At 52.0% G+C, this 19,509-nt stretch overlaps 1 long non-coding RNA gene across 1 annotated transcript; it reads left to right on the forward strand.

Annotated features, from left to right (window-relative positions):
- Positions 1-14,017: 14,017 nt before the first annotated feature.
- LOC126650213 (uncharacterized) lies at positions 14,018-17,420 on the forward strand. The gene is made up of 4 exons (XR_007631347.1): positions 14,018-14,067; positions 15,934-16,132; positions 17,146-17,224; positions 17,359-17,420. It is a non-coding gene; the product is annotated as an uncharacterized LOC126650213 (long non-coding RNA).
- The last annotated feature ends 2,089 nt before the right edge of the window (positions 17,421-19,509 follow it).

Below are 19,509 nucleotides of genomic sequence, written 5' to 3' on the forward strand. Positions count from 1 at the left end.
GCTGGCACTGCCAGGTCCCAGTGAAGCTGTGATTGGCAGGTGCTGCTGGATGAGGAGCCCAGGACCCAGATCCACACAAGGGTGCGGCAGCTCGCCATGATCACCCTGGTGGGACTGAGGTACCTGCCCATGGATCCCAGAGACCCCTGCCCGGCACTCTGTGCCCACCTGGCCATCACTCCTGGAGACCCCTGCCCCAGCACTCTGTGCCCACCTGCATGAGGCCTCCAGGTGCTGCTCCCAGCACCAGTGTCCAACTGTGCCTTCTCCCTCTTTGCAGCTCTGTGGCCTCAGTGCTGCAGGGCGACAGAGGCCTCCTAATCTCTTGCCTCTGGAGTGTCTTTTGCCTTCCTCCAGAAGGGGAAATGTTGAGCATGGAGGCTTTTCTGTACACTCAGGTAAGTGCTGGGTGAGTTGCCAGAGTCCCCAGTCCATCTGGGCTGCTCCTGTGCTGCCCCATGAGCAGAGATCCAAGGCAGGGCAGGGTCTCACTTTGCTTTCCTACCCTCATCCCTCTGTCCCCTTTCTGGGGCCCATCGACATGCTGCTGTGCCCACTGCCTGGCCCTGGGTGTCACGGGCAGTGTGGGTGTCCTGCCCTGTAGGTTTAGATCAGTACCCCGGGGTGGGGGGCCAGCAGAAGGGCTGCCACAGCTCTCTGTCCTCCTTGCAGACACTGAGAGCCATGGACACCATTCTGGAGGCAAGGGTGCTCAACTGCCCTGCCTTCAGAGTCAACGAGGTGCTGCAGGTGAGAGAGGAGGTCTGGCCTGCACACAGAGTGGGGGTCTCAGGGCTGTTCCTCACCCTGGCAGGTGGTCCCCAGCCCAGAGCCATGCAGGCAGAGCAAGCTGTGGAGAGGGTGCCCACCTGCCCTAGGGAAGCAGGGGCTGGCACCAGGCCCTTCTGCAGCACAGTGGCTGCCCATTGTCCCAGGCCCACGAGAGACCCCAGGGGCAGGAGCCCCCGAGGCTTTGCTCGAGGTCAGAAGAAGCCTTGAGGGGCGGTGCGAGTCCGGCCCAGGAGCGGAGCCGCGCTACTGCTGCTGCTGCTGCAAGGGCAGGGGTCTGTTCCCAGGGCTCACCCGCAGCTTCTCTCTGCCCAGGTGCTGCTGGCCTTCACTGACTCTGGGACAGGATTTGCATCCTGAGCCATTTGCTGGCCAGCTGCTCCACTCTGCAGGTAAGGACCGGGCACCCTCCAGTCGGGTCATGTCCCCGTCCCTGCGCCCCGGTACGGCTGCGGATCCAAGGTGCGTGCAAGAGCAGGCTGGGCACAGCTCTGGGGGCTCACCAGCCTCTGCACTGAGGGCTCTTGGTTCCTCTCTTTCCACTGGACCTCTCTGCCAGGAGCCAGCTCTACCCCCAGCCCTGTGTGGGACAGGACTGCCCAAGCAGCGTGGACAGAGCCCAGGCAGCTCTCCCTGCCGGGGCTACTGCCCATCCAGGTGCTCTGGGAGACTCTGGCCCACCTCCGTCCTGCCCTTGGTACACTGTGGCTCTCAGGGCTTTGGCCCCAACTATCTGCCCTCAGTCCTTTGGCTTTTCTGCTGTACGCACAGATGGAGATGCCAGTCTTTGGAAAGCTGGTAGGATGTCTCAGCCTCATGTCATCTGAGGAAGAAAAGATCAACCCTGTGGCTCTGGATGCTCTCTGCACCCTCTTTAAATTCGTCTGTCAGCAAAAATGTAAGAGAAGCTGTGGCGGCTGCATCCCTCCCCCCAGCAACATCCCCTGATGGGTTTGCTTGTCTTCTGGGCTGTTGCAATGGACCCTTGTTGGGCTTGCGCAGGTGTTACCACATCACCAGCCCTACCCTCCTCTGCTTCTGCCCTACACGCTCTCTCCTGTGGAGCTGAGCTGCCTCATCTGCCCTGAACAGGTCATGTCTCTACCCTGCAGCACGCCAGCCGTGGGAGCCGTCCCCCTCAGCACGGTGTCACTGGGGGCTGCATGCCCAGCTCCAGGTCCTTGGAGCTTCCTGGGCCAGGAGCACTGGTCACCCTTTAATCCACTGCCCACTCCCTCCTGTTCTAACCACCTCCTCCTCAGATATTCCTACTTCCCAAGGCTTTCAGGGTTTGGTGGCAGCTGGCACAGCTGCTGTGTCTCCCCAGCTCCTCTTTGTTTCCCCGCTCTTTAGGCGCGACACTGCCAGAGGGGAATGCACAACTCCAAACATTCTGAGAAGCTCCGATCCCCTCCTTGCTGCGTTCACCCAGTGCCAGGGACTTCCTGGAGGTATTGAGCTGGCCCCTTGCTGGGACTTGGCATCTTCAGGGGATGGGTGTGAGCCAAGGGGCCCAGAATCAGTGGGGCTGCCTTCCTTCCTGACACAAGCCTTTGGGAAACACCTGGGACTTCTGAGAGGACAGACATCATCCTCACAACCATTTCAGTGTCCCCCTACTCATCAACCTACAATCAGCAGCTGGCCAGGAGCATACTGGAGATGGTCAGGGAAGATCCTGACTGGTGGCTGATGGATGTAAGTGGCCTGTGGTTGCATTCAGCCCTCTCGGGCCTCCTTCCTCCCTGCCTCCCTTCCTCCCTCCCAAACCCAGGTGTCTGCTCACCTGAAGGCCCCTTCAGGCAGCAGAGAGGGATGTGAATTGCCGCTGAGGACACAGCTGCCCTCCAGTGGCAGCAACCTCCTCCCCTGTTCCCTCCAGGTGCCCACCATGGTGAGCCACATCTACCTGTAGTGGTTTTGAGTCTAGACCTTCCTTGGTGTCCAGGTTGTAACCAAGGAACCAAGGCCATGTTCCCAGTATTTCATATGGTTTTTACGTAAGCAAGGGTATAAACAAGAAGGGAGAGGAAGCTCTCGCTCTCTTTCTTCCAGCGGACTGAGAACGAAGGTTCTCTGCTATCATTCTGCCCGGGTGAAGGAGTTAAGGCCTAGTGGGCCTGGTTGGCCTTGAGAAGCAGATAGTACCGGCAGTTGTTGATGCAGTTCTCTGCTATCTCGAGGAAAATATCTGGTTTTGTCCCTTTTTCCCTTTCCTTTTTCTTTCCCTTTCTTTTTCCCTTTTGGGGGTTCCTTGTAAATAATATCTTAACTGTATATCATTCCAAAAAAAATATAAAAATATATATATACTTGGAACTCGGTTGGTTTGGGTTCTTTTAGTTTTATATAGTCTTTTCGGTCTGTCTGAAAAGAGGGAGTGGGAGGGGGAAGGTTTTATCACTGTGGTCCAGGCACTTGGCTGAGAGCCAAGTCCAACCTGAGACACATCCCTGCAGGGGTTGAGAATGCTGTCATCCCTATATGGTAGGTTAGCGATTATCCTGGGAAGTCCAAACAAGCAGAACTCATAAGCATCACGCTCAAGCCAGGAACAGCACTGGTAAGACAAAACAATACCCCTTGAAGCTAGAAGCTGTCAAGGTTTAGCACTCATAATTGAAAAGTTTCTCAAATTTGGCCTATTGGTAGAATATGAGTCCAAATACAGCACTTCAATCCTTCCAGTAAAGAAGGCTGATGGTAAGAGCTATCAAGTGGTCCAAGATCTGAGGGCAATCAACAGAATAACTAAGGATGTATACACCGTAGTTGCCAACCCCTATACCTTATTAACCACATTAACAGAGGAATTAGGGTTGTTTGCTGTGCTTGATCAAAGGATGCCTTTTTCTGCATTCCCGTGCATAAGGACAGCCAAGAGCTTTTTGCTTTTGAATGGGAAAATCCTGAAACAGGGAGAAGAACTCAACTCACCTGAATAGTGTCTACCTCAGGGCTACAAGAATAGCCTGATGATATTCGGAAACCAACTGGCAAAAGAACTGGAAGACTGGAGAAGGCAGCAGCCAGAAGGAGTTGTCCTATAGTATGCAGACGACATACTAATTGCTGCCAAAAGTTGGGACCAATGCATCGAGCTCACTGTAAGTCTTTTAAACTTTTTGGGAATAAGTGGGCATAGAGTCTCGAAAGAAAAAGCACAGATTGCAATGAAATCTATTGTGGACATCAACAGCTCAGCACAGATCAGAAAGAAGGCATCTGTTGTCTCCCAGAGCCCCATACCGTACAAGAAATGCAGGCTTTTCTAGGAATGGTGGGGTGGTGTCACCTGTGGATAGCTATGGGTCACTAGTCAAATCCTTATATGAAGCACTGAAAGCAGCCAAGGAAGAAGTTGTGGCATGGACAGATGAGACCAGGGCCACGTTCGAACAGTTGAAACAATCTTTAATGTCAGCCCCAGCACTGGGACTACCAGACCTAACTAAGCCTTTTGAACTGTTCACATATGAGCAACGAAATGTTGCTCTGGAAGTACTGTCACAGACCCTGGGAAACCAGCGAAGGGCTCTGGCTTACTTCTCCAAACAGCTAGACAGTGTCAGCCAAGGATGGTCGGGGTGTCTAAGAGCTGTCACAGCGACTGTTGTCTTGATCCAAGAGGCCCGGAAACTCACCCTTGGGCAGCGCATTGTTGTGTATGTACCCTGTGCAGTTCAAGCTGTGCTTGAGCAAAAGGGGGCCACTGGCTGCCCCCTAGCAGAATGCTCAATTACCAAGCTGTGTTGTTGGAACAGGATGATGTTACCCTGAAAACAACATCTATTGTAAATCCTGCTATGTTTCTGTCCTCAACACTGACTGAGAGTGTGCCTGAGCATGACTGTTTGCAGACCATCAAGGAGGCCTATTCCAGCAGAACAGACCTGAAGGATGCGCTCTGGAAAACCCAGACTGGGAATTGTACATGGGCGGAAGCAGCTTCATGTGGGATGACAGGGTATGCAGTGACAACCAGGGACGAGGTAATCGAGGCAAAGGCCTTGCCAGCCAATATGTCATCCCAAAAAGCAGAACTGATTGCACTGACAAGAGTTCTAGAATTGAGCGAAGGAAAGAAGGTAAATATTTGGACTGATTCTAAATATATATTCAGTATTGTACATGCCCATGGAGCCATCTGGAAAGAGAGAGGGCTACTAACTGCTCAAGGCAGTGGGATCAAACATGCAGACAAAATCCATGCACTCCTGCAAAGTATTTGTGTGATAGTTTTAATCTAAGCCTTCCTGGCAACCAGCTCATAACCAAGGAAGTGGCCATGTTCCTATTATTCCATACAATTTTTATGTGAACCAGGGTATAAATAAGAAAGGAGAGAAGCCTCTTCCTCTTTTCTTTTCTGATGAGGTTCAGGAGCAGTGGGTCACTGTGTTGGTCTTGCTTGTCTAGAAGCTGAGGCCTGCAGTGACCGCTGCTCTGCCACACGGGAGGTTGGAGAGTGCTGGCCGTGTCTGGCAATCTTGTTTTTTTCTGAGGGACGTGGTGAGATTTCATTTTGTTAGTTCTTCATTTTGCTAGTTCTTGGGTTCAATTGTGCATATCTGTTCTGTTTTGTCCCTTTTTGTCCCTTTTTCCCTTTCCCTTTGGGGGGTGTTTGGGATCCCTTTGCTGTGTACATAGTATTTTAATTGTATCTAACTGTGATATATGTAAAAATATATATTTTGATATAATTCGATTGGTTTCAGGTTCTTCAATTTCTATAGTTTTTTTCCTTTGCCCGAAGGGAAGAAGGGAGGGGGAAGACTACTGTGAGTTCAGGCATTTGGCAGGGAGCCAGGTCCAAAATATCACAATTTGGAAACCAGAAGAAGTGTCTATTATGCATTGCAGAGCTCATCAAAAGGGGCAAAACAATTCTCGAATTGGGAAATCATTTTACTGACCAGGCAGTGAAAGGGGCTGCAGAAAAAGGCATTCTAGCAGTATTACCACAAAAAGAAATTGATTTGACAGGGTTCATCCCAAAATATGATGAGAAAGACCATCAGTCAATCAAGTCTCTTAAAGCTGAAATCAAAGAAAGTGGATGAGCTGTTACACCTACAGGACAGGTGTTAGTCACACCCCCACTCCTTTGGGAAATAGCTCTACAGGAACATGAGGCTGCGCTCTGGGGAACAGAAAACCTTTGAAAACACTTGAAGAAAGTAGTAATAGGGACAGGTATGACTGAAGTTGTACAAGCGTAAGTAAATGTGAAATCTGCAGGCAAAACAACCCCGATACAACCAAAAGGGTGATAGTAGGGGTAAAAAAGGCTGGGGACCTCCCCGGAGATAGATTTTGCTGAGTTACCACCAAGGGAGGGATATAATTACATACTGGTACTGGTTGACACCTTCAGTGGATCGCCTGAGGCTTACCCCTGTCGTACTAACACAGCAAGGGAAGTGGTAAAGGCTTTACTCAATCACATAACCCACAAGGTTTGTGGTTCCTCCAGGATTGTCATCAGATAAAGGGACACATTTTATTGCAACGGTAGTGAAGGAAATACGTCGTGTCCTGGGAATTGCTTGGGACCTCCACACTCCCTACAGACCTGGAAGGCTGGATGTGGCACTGAGTGCCATGATCTAGTAATCACAGTGGGGTTGGATCAAGGGTTGGACTTGATGATCTTGGAGGTCTCTTCCAACCCAGTTAATTCTATGATTCTATGACCTCAGGCAAGCGGCAAAGTTGAATGCATGAATGGCACTCTTAAAATGCAAATTGGTAAAATTTGTCAGAAAATGTGCATGACATGGGTTCAGACTTTGCCTCTAGCTCTGCTGAGGATTCACATCCAACCAAGGGGAAGAGATAACATAAGTCCTTATGAAATATTGTATGGAAGACCATACCAGGCTCCGCACATTCCAGGGGACATTCAGATGAGAGGGAAAGTTGATTTGCAAAAGTATTAATTGCTTTAAGCTCTACTTTACATAAACTCCAGAAATTCATTGAGTTATTCAGACCCATAGGATTGGACACCTCTGCTCATCAGTTCCAACCAGGACCCACTGCGAGCCAAGTGGAAAGGACCATTCCAAGTTCTATTGACTTCCCTCACTGCCATCAAATTTGCTGGCAAAGGACTCTGGTTTCATTACTCCAGAGTTAAGCTCGTCACGATGCCTGGCACCACCTGAGAGGCTGTAGAGTTCCTGGGTGTGTGCAGTTTGCTAACACAGTCTCGTTATATAGAGTTCCCCACTGGTAGTCATCAACAGGTACTCCAACTAAACAGGTGCGAAAAGGACTCATGGGAGTTGCCATGGACAGGCACAGGACATCAGTCTTTGTCACATTGCCCAGAGTAGTCCACACATTGACATCCGAAACGGAAGTCAGCAAAGAAGCAAAGCATAGCCAAAATCTACAATGAAATAAAACAGAAAAACTGTTAGGGGACCTCTCCCCTCCCTCCTTTATAGTCCCGTAATTGCAGCTGTTCTAATGGCACTCGGAGCCACTCAGGGTTTCCAGATATTGCAATAGTGAGAGCATGTGATTGGTCAGTGGCAGTGATTTCAGCGGCTATAGGACTTTGTACCCTTGTGGGAGTCACGTGAAGGGGTATTGAATACCCTTCCAGATAAAGACAAATTGATCCTGTGTGGCCTGTGATATAGAAATCGTAAAAAAAGCATTAGCTACATCTATTACTGCATACCAGTCACCTGGGTGTTTTTGGACCTCATGAACTAAATCCATAATAGTAGGTCCAGCAGCTGTAATTGGTGGAGTAGCTTTATTAACTCCCTGATAATCTACAGTCATTCGCCATGACCCATCTGATTTTTTCAGGGGCCATATGGGGGAGTTTAATGGGGAATGAGTGTACCTCACCACTTGTGCCTCAGGTAGTTCTTGGATTGTTGTCTGAATTTCCTCATCTCCCCCTGGAATCTAATACTGTTTAAGGTTGACAATTTGTGTACAGATAGGAATGTTGGCCTCTTTCTGTATCTTCCCTACTTGTATGGCTCAAATGTGCCACCACGTGGACCCAAATGACCACAGGGTCAATCCATAAGTCCATTCCTCTAATAACACCAATCCCAATTATATATTCAAATATTTTGGCTACCATTACTCCATAAGGTTTTGGTGGATTGTCTGCTATTTGTAGTGTTATTGTGATCATACGCCCTTGAACTGCCTGTTCTCCAAGGCCCCATACGGGTTCTGGGTCCCCTCTGTTTGTCAGGATTGCCATGGATAATAGTGACCTCTGCCTCAGTGTCAACCAATGCTCGTACAGTTTGCTTGTTCTTTGGGGACCAATGTATTGTACAGGTGGGAAAAGGTCGTTGATCCTTTCAAACATGGCAAACAGCCATGCATCTGTATTAAGAAACCAGTCGACTATCTCCTGCATCTCAACCCAGGGATATGTCTGTTCTTGTTTGGTAGCTCTCCTAATTTGGTGCTGTCAGGCTAACCTCTGTAAGGCTTCTATTGGCTGCCCATCAATATCTTTCTTGGGAACTCCCTTTTTAAATAAACCCTGAAATAGCTTAGTTCATTCTCCTTTTCTCCTTCCCCTCCCCTCCTGGTTTTGCTATGATCTTGTTTATTTCCATGGGTGACTGCTTTGTTTGTGTGTAGGAGACCTGGAAGGTCACAAGTTGCTGTAACTTCTCTACAATCTCTTCTGTGGGTACCCCTGCAGTAGACACTAACAGTGGAATAATGTATGGCTTCCAGGATAAAGGACAGCCTTCTAATAATTTGTTCCACATTACTGGGATTAAAGGCTGTTGCCTGTAAAGTTCAGGGTTCTGCAGTTCGATAGCTAATTTCATTGTTTCTCCTTTCAGTATCCTGATGGCTTGATGAAGAGTAACCCAGGATGAATCTCTACTCTGCCATGATCCATCATTAGTAAAACGGTCACTAAGACCTTCAGCAATGACTTAAACTGAAGTCTTACTAGCTCCTGGTGTTTGTTTTAAATGCTGAAGAGCATTTTGTACATATATGTCATTAATTAATCCTAAAAACTTCATGGCATCAACATTATGTACTATCACAGAGTTCGCCCCCTGCTCCATCAACGAACCATCCACATTTGTGCTCATTCCCCAGGTTGTTGGGAATATTTAGACAAAAGATTTTTAATATCTTCTGGGGAGAAATCAACAACCTCATCCTGTCTCACTCGGTTACCCTGACTATCCACCACTGCCTTCTGCCGTACAACAGGGGCTGCCCTTGCTTCCTGTGTCAACTCATCTGTTGTCAATGGCTTCCCTGTATTTTCTATAGAATTGTCCTCATCAGAATCATCACTACTACTCCATATGTTACCATCCCACTTCTCTGGGTCCCAGTCAGGGGAAGTGAGCACAGCACGCACCCATGGCCCCCGATCACTTCGTTCTATTTTCTTTTGCCTGTGCCGAATAGTTCTTAGGCATACTTTTCAGCTAAAGTAACACATTCATCTCCTACCCTGTTCTTTTCAGTTTGAAGGTCAAGTAAAGCCTGGCGTTGTACTGAGTGGCTCTCACAGCATTCAGCTGCTCCTGCAATTTGTTGTTCTTTTCTAATTCTTTTTGCAATTTTTCTACAGTTAACTTATATGCAGTAAGCAGTGCACCCCCCATACATCCAGCACGTTCCAGACGACTGCTTGATTTAGTAGTAGGAATTTGTGTGAACTGCTTCCAATATTGCAATACCTCCACTGGGGTCTACTGTCCCCAGTATCCGGGGGACATCTTTGTACATGTTTCCCATTTATTCCATAAGGTATTCCATGGTTCCTGCCCCCATTCTACTAATCGACGGGGAAGAGCAGTGGTTTCCTTGGGTTCATTGCCACCTGCGGCTGACCCTCCTAACCACTTCTTCATCTTCATCTACTAAACGTTCTCACTAACAGGTACAGTTTCAAGCTAAACAGAACACCTATATACAAATCCACAAAATGTTGCTCTTGCATCACAAATGAATCTGACCTCACACACACATCATACACATGTATATACCAGCCATCAAACACACACTCTATAATAGCTCCAAATGAGCCCTCAAAAAGACATATCTATGAGTAAAACAGCAATAAAACCTAGTCCACCAAGTATCTGCTAGGCTTTGATTAACTCTACAACAAATACAATAGAATTTAAGAGTCCGATCTAACCTTATCTCCTGAATGCCTCCAAGTCCCAGGATATATTTTGTGCAGTTATTACACAGAGCTCGTACATATAATGAACAACTACAAAAGAGACAGATTTTAATTGTAGATCTTAAGTGGTATGATATATACACAATTAATTGCTCAGAACAACCTCCCATATAAACAAAACCAAACAAAACATATGAAACACAGACACCGGCACCCCTGGTGCCTACACAAACACAGAGGGTCAATTGAACCCTGTGTTTCACTCAACACACAGGGTCGTAGCTTCACAGGCTGTGCTCTCCACCTGAGAATCTCCCTCCTCACACAACTCAATTGGGGACACAACTCTACAGGCTGTGCACTCCACCTGAAGATCCCACCACCACTCTTGCAGGGACACAGCTTCATTGGCTGAGCACCCCAACAACAAATTTCCCCACACAATACAGCTTTATTCCGCCATGTATCCTGCCGACTACGCCAATTTTATGTACCAGTTTGTTAGGATACATGTCCAGAACAAAGACAAGTACAACGGAGATTCAAACACTACAAAACATCTTTCATTGTAGTGAGAGTAAAAAAAACTATTAGCAAAGAGAATCAAAGGCTAAAAAAGAATACAAAAAACTACCTTATCTATTGGCATTCATACAATACTATGAACAGCCTTTATTACAGTATTAGCTAATAAAAATGGAATTAGAGGGATACAATATTAACTAGTAAAAAGGGAAATAAAGGGATACAAAAAAAAGGATATAAAACGTTTGCTTTCCCCGTTGCTTCCTATCAATAAACTGTGCTTACCTACACAGACAGGTCAGGGCTACCAGGATCTGCAGCGGCTGGTCAGTACCCGTGCTTAGCAGGCATCACCGTGGAGCAGCACAGTGTGGATGGAAGGATGAGCATCGCTCCACCCAGCAGTGCTGACACCCCATTTTATCAGCTCTACATTACACTACATAGGGCCAGGATGCAGTATAAGGTGGTGCTTGAGTGGCAGCCAAACAGCGCCTGTTCATCACCTCATGGCAACAGTCTGCGCATGCCCTACTATAGGACAAGGGGAGAACGACCCCTGCCCACATCATCTTTCTCTCTCCATCACCTTCCTCACCCCTATGGATGATTTCTACCATTGTGTTTCAAGGGGATTTGTATCTATCTTGCAGAATGGAGCCAAGCCAAGGAGGAACTCAGCTCTGATAATAGGGGACATGCAGTTAACTTTGCTGAAGGCACAATGGGCCTTATAGTCAACTTGTACAATAAAGTTATCATGTACAACACTCTGGCTGGTTTCACACGCTATTATAACCATTTTCTCACCCCTCTATACTCCACTGATCATCTAAATCAAAAGTACCCCCCTTACACATTGTTACAGAACAGGACCTGGATAAAACCACTGTTACTACTACTGATGTACATAGTTAGTGTTTGTATAATAGCCCATTGCATGAACCAATGTTGCAAATGTTGGTCATCTCTTTGGAATAATATTAAGTGTAAGTAGTAGAGATTGGGCAGATCTTGAAGTCTTGTCCAGTCTCTAAAGCGGGGACTGTTGCCTTAGAGTTTTTTATTTTTATTTTTTGTAGATTTTAGAAGTAGTTGTGTAGCAAATGTAGATTTTAACGTAGCTGTATTATATCCCTTACCCTTAACACAGTACTTACATATAGCCAACCCTGTTACCCAGTTCCCACATCCCCTTAAATTCCATTAGCCTGTTTAGTCTCATTTTCAAGGTAGAATTCTAGAGAACAGTCTAAAATCTATGAAAGAAGATAAAGATATAGACAAAACGACCTTCAGGCCCAGAGCTTTGGAAAGCCTCCAAGGACTGCACGTGCTCCGAGGAAGATGAAGATGAGGAAGAGGGGGTCCTAAAACTCCTCCAGACTCAATTCCTGAAAGGTGTGCCTGGGGGCAGAACAGGGCAGAACCAGGGCAGTGGCTGGACAGGGACTGGATGGAAATCAGTATAAAAATTGTAACACCTGTGTTTGAAGGGTCATGCGTGGGTTTGTGTTCCTGGAGCCTGGAGGCTCCTTAAAACCTCTGCTGCTTATCTTACCTCCTACCTAATTTGGCCTGGAGTCTTTTTCCTCTGCAGCCTTTTAGGCAAAAACATGGCCAGGAAAAGGCTGCAGGTAAGAGAGGGAGCCCAGGCATTCCCAGGAGCAGGTGTCCCAGCAGCAACTGAGCTCAAGACTCCAGTGCCAATCCAAGACTTCAATGAAGCTGTGGCAGTTCCGTGCGAGAAGACCATCCGTATGTTGCTGGAAGAGATTTTGTGGGGACAAAGTCAGGTGTTCCCATCTCCAGGGTGTTCCCTCCTGCTGACTGTGAAGCAGCAGGATAAGGAATATCTCACACCTCCGATACTTCTGGGAAGAGCCGTGATCCTTGCCAGAGCCTCCCTGAGAATTACCAGAATCCAGGCAGAGGAACGCTGTAAACAGGTCTCGATGCTCTCTCATCTCTCTCACATACATCATGTGAGTATCAGCAGCCCCTGCTAGTACCTGATGGTGCAAAAAAGGACAGGAAAAGCTTGGAAGTAAATGAGGGAGCCTGTGCAATTCCAATGAGGAATTCCCAGGAGCAACTGACAGGACAAAAGTGTCCAGGAGCTGCCACTGTGCAGTCCATTGACCCAAGGATGCTGCCAGATAAAAGCATGCTCAGCACGGTTCCGGACAAGATCAGTCAGAAGTAAAGAATGTCATTCCCATCTCCAGACTGCTCTCCTGATCCACCTGTGGAGGACCAGGATAAAGACTACCTATGAACCTCCACGACTTCTGGACAAGAGCTGCCACTCTTCCCAGAGCCTATGGCAGAGATGTTGCATTCCACAGAGAGGAATCCCTGTACACAGGTCTCCCACCAGCAAGTTGCAAACCTGAAGGAATCCTTGCAAGAGCAGGAGAAGGAAGATTTCTCCACTGCATTTATTTTCTGACAAGGAACTCCATCCCTGGTAGAGCCTCTGGGAGACCTGCTGCAGTCAGACACAGGAGCCCCTCTGGACAGGTGTCCCTGCTGCCTGGGAGGGGCAGGAAACAGCAGAGCCCGCTCCTCCCTGAGATGCACTTGGCCAGGCAAAGTCTGGAAGAAAGAGCGGGAGCCCAGGCCACTGCAGTAAGGCATTCCCAGGAGCAGCTGGTGGCACAGCAGCAAGTGTCCTGGAGCTGCCACTGCCCAATCCTGGCTTCCCTGGATGCTTCCATATTAAAAGAGGCTATGGGTAGTGCGGGACAAGATCTCCCCGAGGCAAAGGCATAGGTTGCCGTCTGTGGATAGGAGTTCCTGCTCCCTTGGAGTTGCAGCTGTCAGCAGAGGCTGCTCCTGGCTGAACATGCACATGGACAGGAAAAGGCTTCAAGGAAGAGTGGGAGTCCAGACCATTGCAGTAAGGCATTGGCAGGAGCAGGTGGCCCAGCAGCTCCTGTCCCTGAGACACCAGTGCCCCAACCATGGCTCCCAGGAAGCTGCAGCGGTCATGTAGGAGAAAACCCTTTCGTGTGGCACTTGACAAGATCTTCCTGCGACGAAGGCAAGTGTTTCCAACTCCAGGGCTGTCTCTTGAGTCTCCTCTAGATGAGAATATCACACATTTATCTCTGCACTGCTGTCAGTTCCTGCAATAGCCTCCTTCCTTCCCAGAACATCACTCTCCTCATAAAGGCCATGTCCTCATAAACCCCATAAACATTGTTGCCTAAAAGGCTGCAGAGGAAAAGACTCCAGGCAAAACGAGGTAGGAGGTCAGAAAAGCAGCAGAGGTTTCCATGAGCCTCCAGGCTCCAGGAATACAAACACACCCACGTCCCTTCCAACGCAGGGGTTACAGTTTTTATAATGATTTCCACCCAATGCCCGTCCCGTCCCCGCCCGGGTTCTGCCCCGCTCTGCCCCAGGAACGCCCGTGGGGAATTGAGTCTGGGGGAGTTTGGAGCTTTGAGCCTCTGCAACTACAACTCCCGGCGTGCCCCGCGCGGAAAAGGGGGCGGGGCGGGGTCTCTGCCGGCGGTGCGCGCGCACAGCCCCGGGGTGGCTGCCGGGAAAGCGATGGCGGCGACAGCGGGATCTGCTCCGACTTTGTGAGCCCTGGCGGGGGCTGCGGCGGAGCTGGGGATGCGCTCGGGGGCTGCGGGGAGCGCGGCTGTGGGCGGGAAGGCTGGAGGGCTCAGCAGAGTGGAGAGGAGGGGCTCGGGGGTTCCCGAGGAGGGTTTGAGTTCCGTGAGGGGCTCCCGGGGGGTCGCGGAGGGGATTTGGTGTCCTGAGGGCGCTCAGAGGGGAGGGTGAAGGTGCCTGAAGGGGTTTAGGGGGTCCCTGAAAGGGCTGGGGGCCTCGGAACCCTCGGGGGGAGGGCTGTTTAAACGCCATGGCTGCACTGCGCAGGCGCCGGTGGAGTTTCCACGAGGGAACTTCACCTCCCATAAGGCCTCGCGCGGCGCCGCCATTGCCGCTCGTGCCACAGCGCCCCCTGCCGGCTGGGCGGACCGACCGCAGGGAAAGCGGGTCCTGATGCCCCCGAACCCCAGAGACCCCCAAAACTCAGCACACAGAGACCCCACAGGGAGGGGGACTCAGGGGTCCCTAAAGCCTATCAGTGGGGTTCAGGGGTCCCTCAGCCCTCAGGGAGGGGTCCTGGCAGTGCCACCCAAAGTCTTGGAGGGACATGAACCACATGCGGGTAAGGGATCCCAGTGCCCCAGTATAGCCCAGTGACCTCCCAGTGGCTCTCAGTATGGCCCAGTAACCCCCAGTGACCACCCAGTGTTTCCCAGTGACCTCCCACTGCCCCCAGTATGGCCCAATGATCCTCCAGTGAGCACCCAGTAACCCCAGTATGGCCCAGTAACCTCCCAGTGTCCCCCGTGTGTCCTGGTAATCCCCAGTAATCACCCAGTCCCTCCCAGTGCCCTCCCAGCATCCCTCAATAACCCCCAGTCCCTCCCAGTGCCCCCTGGTTCCCCCAGTGTGTCCCAGTATCTCCCAGTAATCACCCAGTGCCCCCAAAGCCCCCAAGTGTCCCCAACGTGTCCCCAGATGCCCTTGGCCTTTCTGTGAGTTTGGGGGATGGGGCCATTTTGGGGTCAGAGGGTCCAGGGGGCCTTCTGGGGGAGATGGAGGGTTGGGGACATCAGGGATGGGGTTTGGGGACAGTGGGGAGGGGTTTGGGGACAGTGGAATGGGGGGTGTCAAGGGGGAACTGGGGCCATGGGGAGGCCCTGGGGACATTGGAGACACCAGGGGGTCTCGGGGTGCCAAGTGGGAAATTGAGGACAGCAGGAGGGTCTTGGGAACACCAGGGGGGTCTCAGGACTCACCTGCTCGTGGTGCTGCTTCTCCTGTCCCTTCCAGACCCCAATAAGGCCCCCAAATGTCTTCTAACCCCCATTTTTCCTTTAATCACCTCCCCCTCAGATCCCTTTTACCCCCAATGCTCCCAAGACCTCTTTTAACTCCCCAAATGCACCCAGAGGCCCCCAAAATGCCCCAAATCCCAATCAAACCCCCAGCAAAGAGGGATCACCTGGCACCCTGGGACAGGAACACAGTGGGCTGTACTGGGGGCACTGGGCTGTACTGGGAGGGCACTGAGGGGCACTGGGCTGTACGGGGAGAGCCCTCATCCCCAAAGCCCCTCCCCTGGGCATCCGTGCCACGGTCTGGGAACCACGGCGGGGTTGGATCAAGGGGTGCACTTGATGATCTGGGAGGTCTTTTCCAAGCCGGCTGATTCTGGGATTCTCTGGGTGCCATTGCCAGGGCAGCACATGCTGGAGGCTCTGTCCACAGGGGATAGATGTGTCTGTGCAGACAGAGAGACAAGGTCAGTCTGCAAAGATGTGGGGTTAGAAAAGCAGGAGAAGTTGTGGGGTGGTTGTGGAAGGAGAAAGAAGCCCCCAGGCCAGTGCAAGCAGGCCCCTGGGCTTGCACATCATCTGCCCTCCCTGCAGGTTCCTGTGCTGGAGAGCAGGCCCTGAGGTGTCCCTGAGCAATGGCCCGGAGGTGAGCCCAGAGCTGGCCCTGAGGTGGCCCTGAGAAGAAGTGGAAGGCAGAGGTGGTGCTGAGGCAGGAGAGCCCCGTGCTGGGGAAGAGGCTGAGCTGGGAGTGCCCAGCAGCGAGAAGGTGCTGTGTCCATGCCCTGTGTGCCAGGTGAGCTGGGGCTTTGCTGCAGAGCTGCGGGCGCTGATTGGAGCGGCTGCAGCTGCTGAGCTGGTGGCACCCAGGAACACAAAGTGTGCCCGGCCACGGAGCCTGCAGGGAGGAGCAGGGACAGGGTCAGGGCCACTGTCAGCCCGGGGCTGGCTGGGCAGACACAGCAGTTTTGGGGTCCCCCTGGGAGCTGCCGAGGGTGGAGGGCGGAGCGGGCGATGCCGGAGCTGGGGACCCCGGCAGGCTGGAGGGGAGCACGGAGAGGGAGGAGCCCGGGACCCCGGGAGCCTGAAACGGGGGAGCGGAGAAGGGGAAGCCTGGAGAGTGGGGACCCCTGGGATCCCTGGGACAACAAGGTGGAGAACCTGGAGAGGGGGAATGTCTGGGAAGGCGGCACCCCGAAGGTGAGAGTCAGAAGAGGAGGGACCCTTGGGACCCCCAACACTCCCAGCATCCCTAAGTGGGACCCCAACATCCCAGACAGGGAGACCCTCTGAACCCCAGAGGGAGAGACCAGAGAGGGGAACTCCTGGGAGAGATTTTTGGCCTAATCTTCAGATTTTGGAGTATATTTCAGCTGAATCTCAACTATTTGCAATTTTGGGGGCAAGGGTTTTCTTGCTATTTCTGACGGGGTTTTGCTTGAATCTTGGTGGTTTGGGTTTTTCTGGGCTGAATCTTGGTGTTTTGGAGGTCTCCAGAACCCTGAAGTTGGGAGATGGGGGAACCTTGGATTGCTGGGAGCTCCAGCAGCCTGGAGAGGGAGGGCAGGGACCCTGTAGAGGGGAGACCCCCAAATACACACGGGACTCCCAGCAGCCCAGACAGGGGGGACCTCCAGAATCCCAAAGTGGAGAGAACAGAGAGGAGAAGCTCCTGGATGGGTTTATTTTGGGCTGAATCTTGGTGTTTTGGAGGTTTTATGGTCCCAGGATGCCCGGTGAGTTCTAGAGATGGACTTGGGCAGGAGGAACCCCCAAGCCAATGCGCTCAGCCCTTTTTCCCCCCAGCAGGATTTGTCCTTCCCAAAGCTTGGGCGGATGGAGGAGGAGGCTGCGAGGAAGAGGAAAAAGCCGCGGGCCCCCCAGGCAGGTGAGGAGGAAGTCAGTGCCCCTTTGGCCCTGTCTTGTGGTGCCTATGGGGGCCAGAATTGGGGGGGATGTCCTTGGCCTTCCCTCTGGGCCGGAGGCAAATCCCCTGCCTGTCCTTCTTCCTTCCTGCCCCAGGCCCCGAGCTGAGGACGGAGAGCACGGAGGACAAATCCCCGGCAGAGCCTGGTGGGAGAGGCCGTTTGAAGGGCTCCCGGCGCAGGAAGGCAGCGGGGAGGAAAAGGCCCGGAGATGCCCCCAGAGGACGGGCTGCAAAGCCAGCCCAGGGAGCTCTGAGGAGGAAAGACCCGTCCTGTGCCGGGAAGGCGGCCAGAGCTTGAGCCGGAGCTCCGAGCTGGTTGTCCCTGAGCAGCCTCCCAGCAGGGAGAAGCCCTTCAGGTGCTTGGAATGTGGGAAGAGCTTCAGGAAGAGCTCAGACCTCCTCAGCCACCAGCACATCCACACTGGGGAACGGCCCTACACGTGTAGGGAATGTGGGAAGAGCTTCAGGTCAGACAGCTCCCTACCCTCCGATTCAAGCCACCAGTCGCATCGCACACTGGGAACGGCCCTACAAGTGCTTGGAATGTGGGAAGAGGTTTCAGACCAGCTCAACTCTCCTCGTGCATGAGCGGACACACAAAGGGGAGAGGTCCTTCCGCTGCACCGACTGCGGGAAGGGCTTCAACCGGAACTCCACCCTCGTCGCCCACCGGCGCATCCACACCGGGGAGAGGCCCTACAAGTGTGGGGAGTGTGGGAAGAGCTTCACCTGCAGCTCTGCCTTGACCAGACACCAACGGACCCACCAGTAAGGGAAGCCCCTACGAGTGCCCCGACTGCGGGAAGAGCTTTGGCCGCTGCTCCCACCCGGAATGACCCCCCTGATGGTGAGGCAACCCCTGGAGTCCAGTGACTGTCAGTCCATCCCTTTCTACCAGAAAGGGCCAGTCCCCTTTCCCAGGGGCAGGTTGTGCCAACAGAACCCTTCTTGGGGCTGTGTGGAGATTCCTGCCTTGGCTGGGACCCTCCCAAGGTCACTGCTGGAGGTTGAGAGCAGAGATCTCCCCACGAGCGTTGGTCTGGGGGAGTTCCATCCATCTCTAATTCATAATTCTTGCTTTGGTGCCAGCTTGAGTAGAATTGCTTCAACAATTGCTTTAGTGTAGAGCACTGTCCTATCTTACGCTGTCCTACTGGTAGTTTTAGTGTTTCTATTGTGCAGTAAATAATTCTGATGAAGATCTTTTGTCTGATCATTTGTAACCCTAAATAATTCATTTCTATCAATAGATTTGATTTGCCATCATTAAAACCTGGGGGACAAAAGTGGTTCAGTCCCACCTCTGTAATTCCTCTAAACTGAAAGTGTTGGCATAACCCAAGGCTGAGATTGGATCCAGCAGCCCCAGCACCCCACAGTCAGTTGGGAGCTCAGGGGACCACCCCGCTTTCCCAGCACTTTTGGGCCCAAAGACCTCCATGGGACCATCGGACCTGCCAGACCACCCCCTTTTCCACCCTTCTCCCTTTTCCTTCCACTTTTCCATTGTCCCTTCAATCCCCAGCCCCTCCAAGATCAGTTTTGTGGTCCCAATCCCGACATTTTCCCTCCACACCCCTTCCACATCATCCCCCACTCCCCAGCCCCTCATGCTCAGTTTGGGGTCCCACTCTGCCCTTTCCCCACTCTTCTCACCTCTCCCACCCATTTCCCATGAACCTCAGTCCCTCCCCTCCACTTTTGGGGGTCCCACTCCCCTCCCACTCAGTTTGGGGTCCCACCACCCCTTTTATCCCCTCTGACCCCCCTTTTCCCACCGACCTCCCCTTCCCACCCCCGCTCACCCGAGAGCTCCTCGCCCGCAGCCGGGGGCTCCCAGCACCACCAGTGCCCAGAGAAGCCCCAGAAAAGGGGTTGGGTGGGGTCCTGGATGGGCTCTGAGTGTGTTTGGGGGTCCTTGAGGGGCTGTGGGGAGGTTTTGGGGGTCCCAGCGCTTTTTAGGGTGAGCTGGGTGCCTATTGAGGGGCCGGTGCCCTCCCAAAGCCCCCCAGAGCGGGGTGACATCGGGGGGAACACAGGGGGGTCCCCATTCCTGATCCATCCCAGGGCTGGTTCTGCCCCCCAAACTCGGCTCCACCCCTTGGGATCCTCCAATCCCCCCCAGTGCCCCCCAATAACCAGGACTGGGGAGAACTGGGAAGCTGCCCCCCAATAACCAGAACTGGGGCAACTGGGATCATACTGGGAGCACCTGGGCCCCTGTTGGGATCGTACTGGGATCATAC

This window comes from Myiozetetes cayanensis, unplaced genomic scaffold, assembly GCF_022539395.1.
Source record: "Myiozetetes cayanensis isolate MyiCay16 unplaced genomic scaffold, myiCay2020 scf588, whole genome shotgun sequence".
Lineage (NCBI taxonomy): Eukaryota > Metazoa > Chordata > Aves > Passeriformes > Tyrannidae > Myiozetetes > Myiozetetes cayanensis.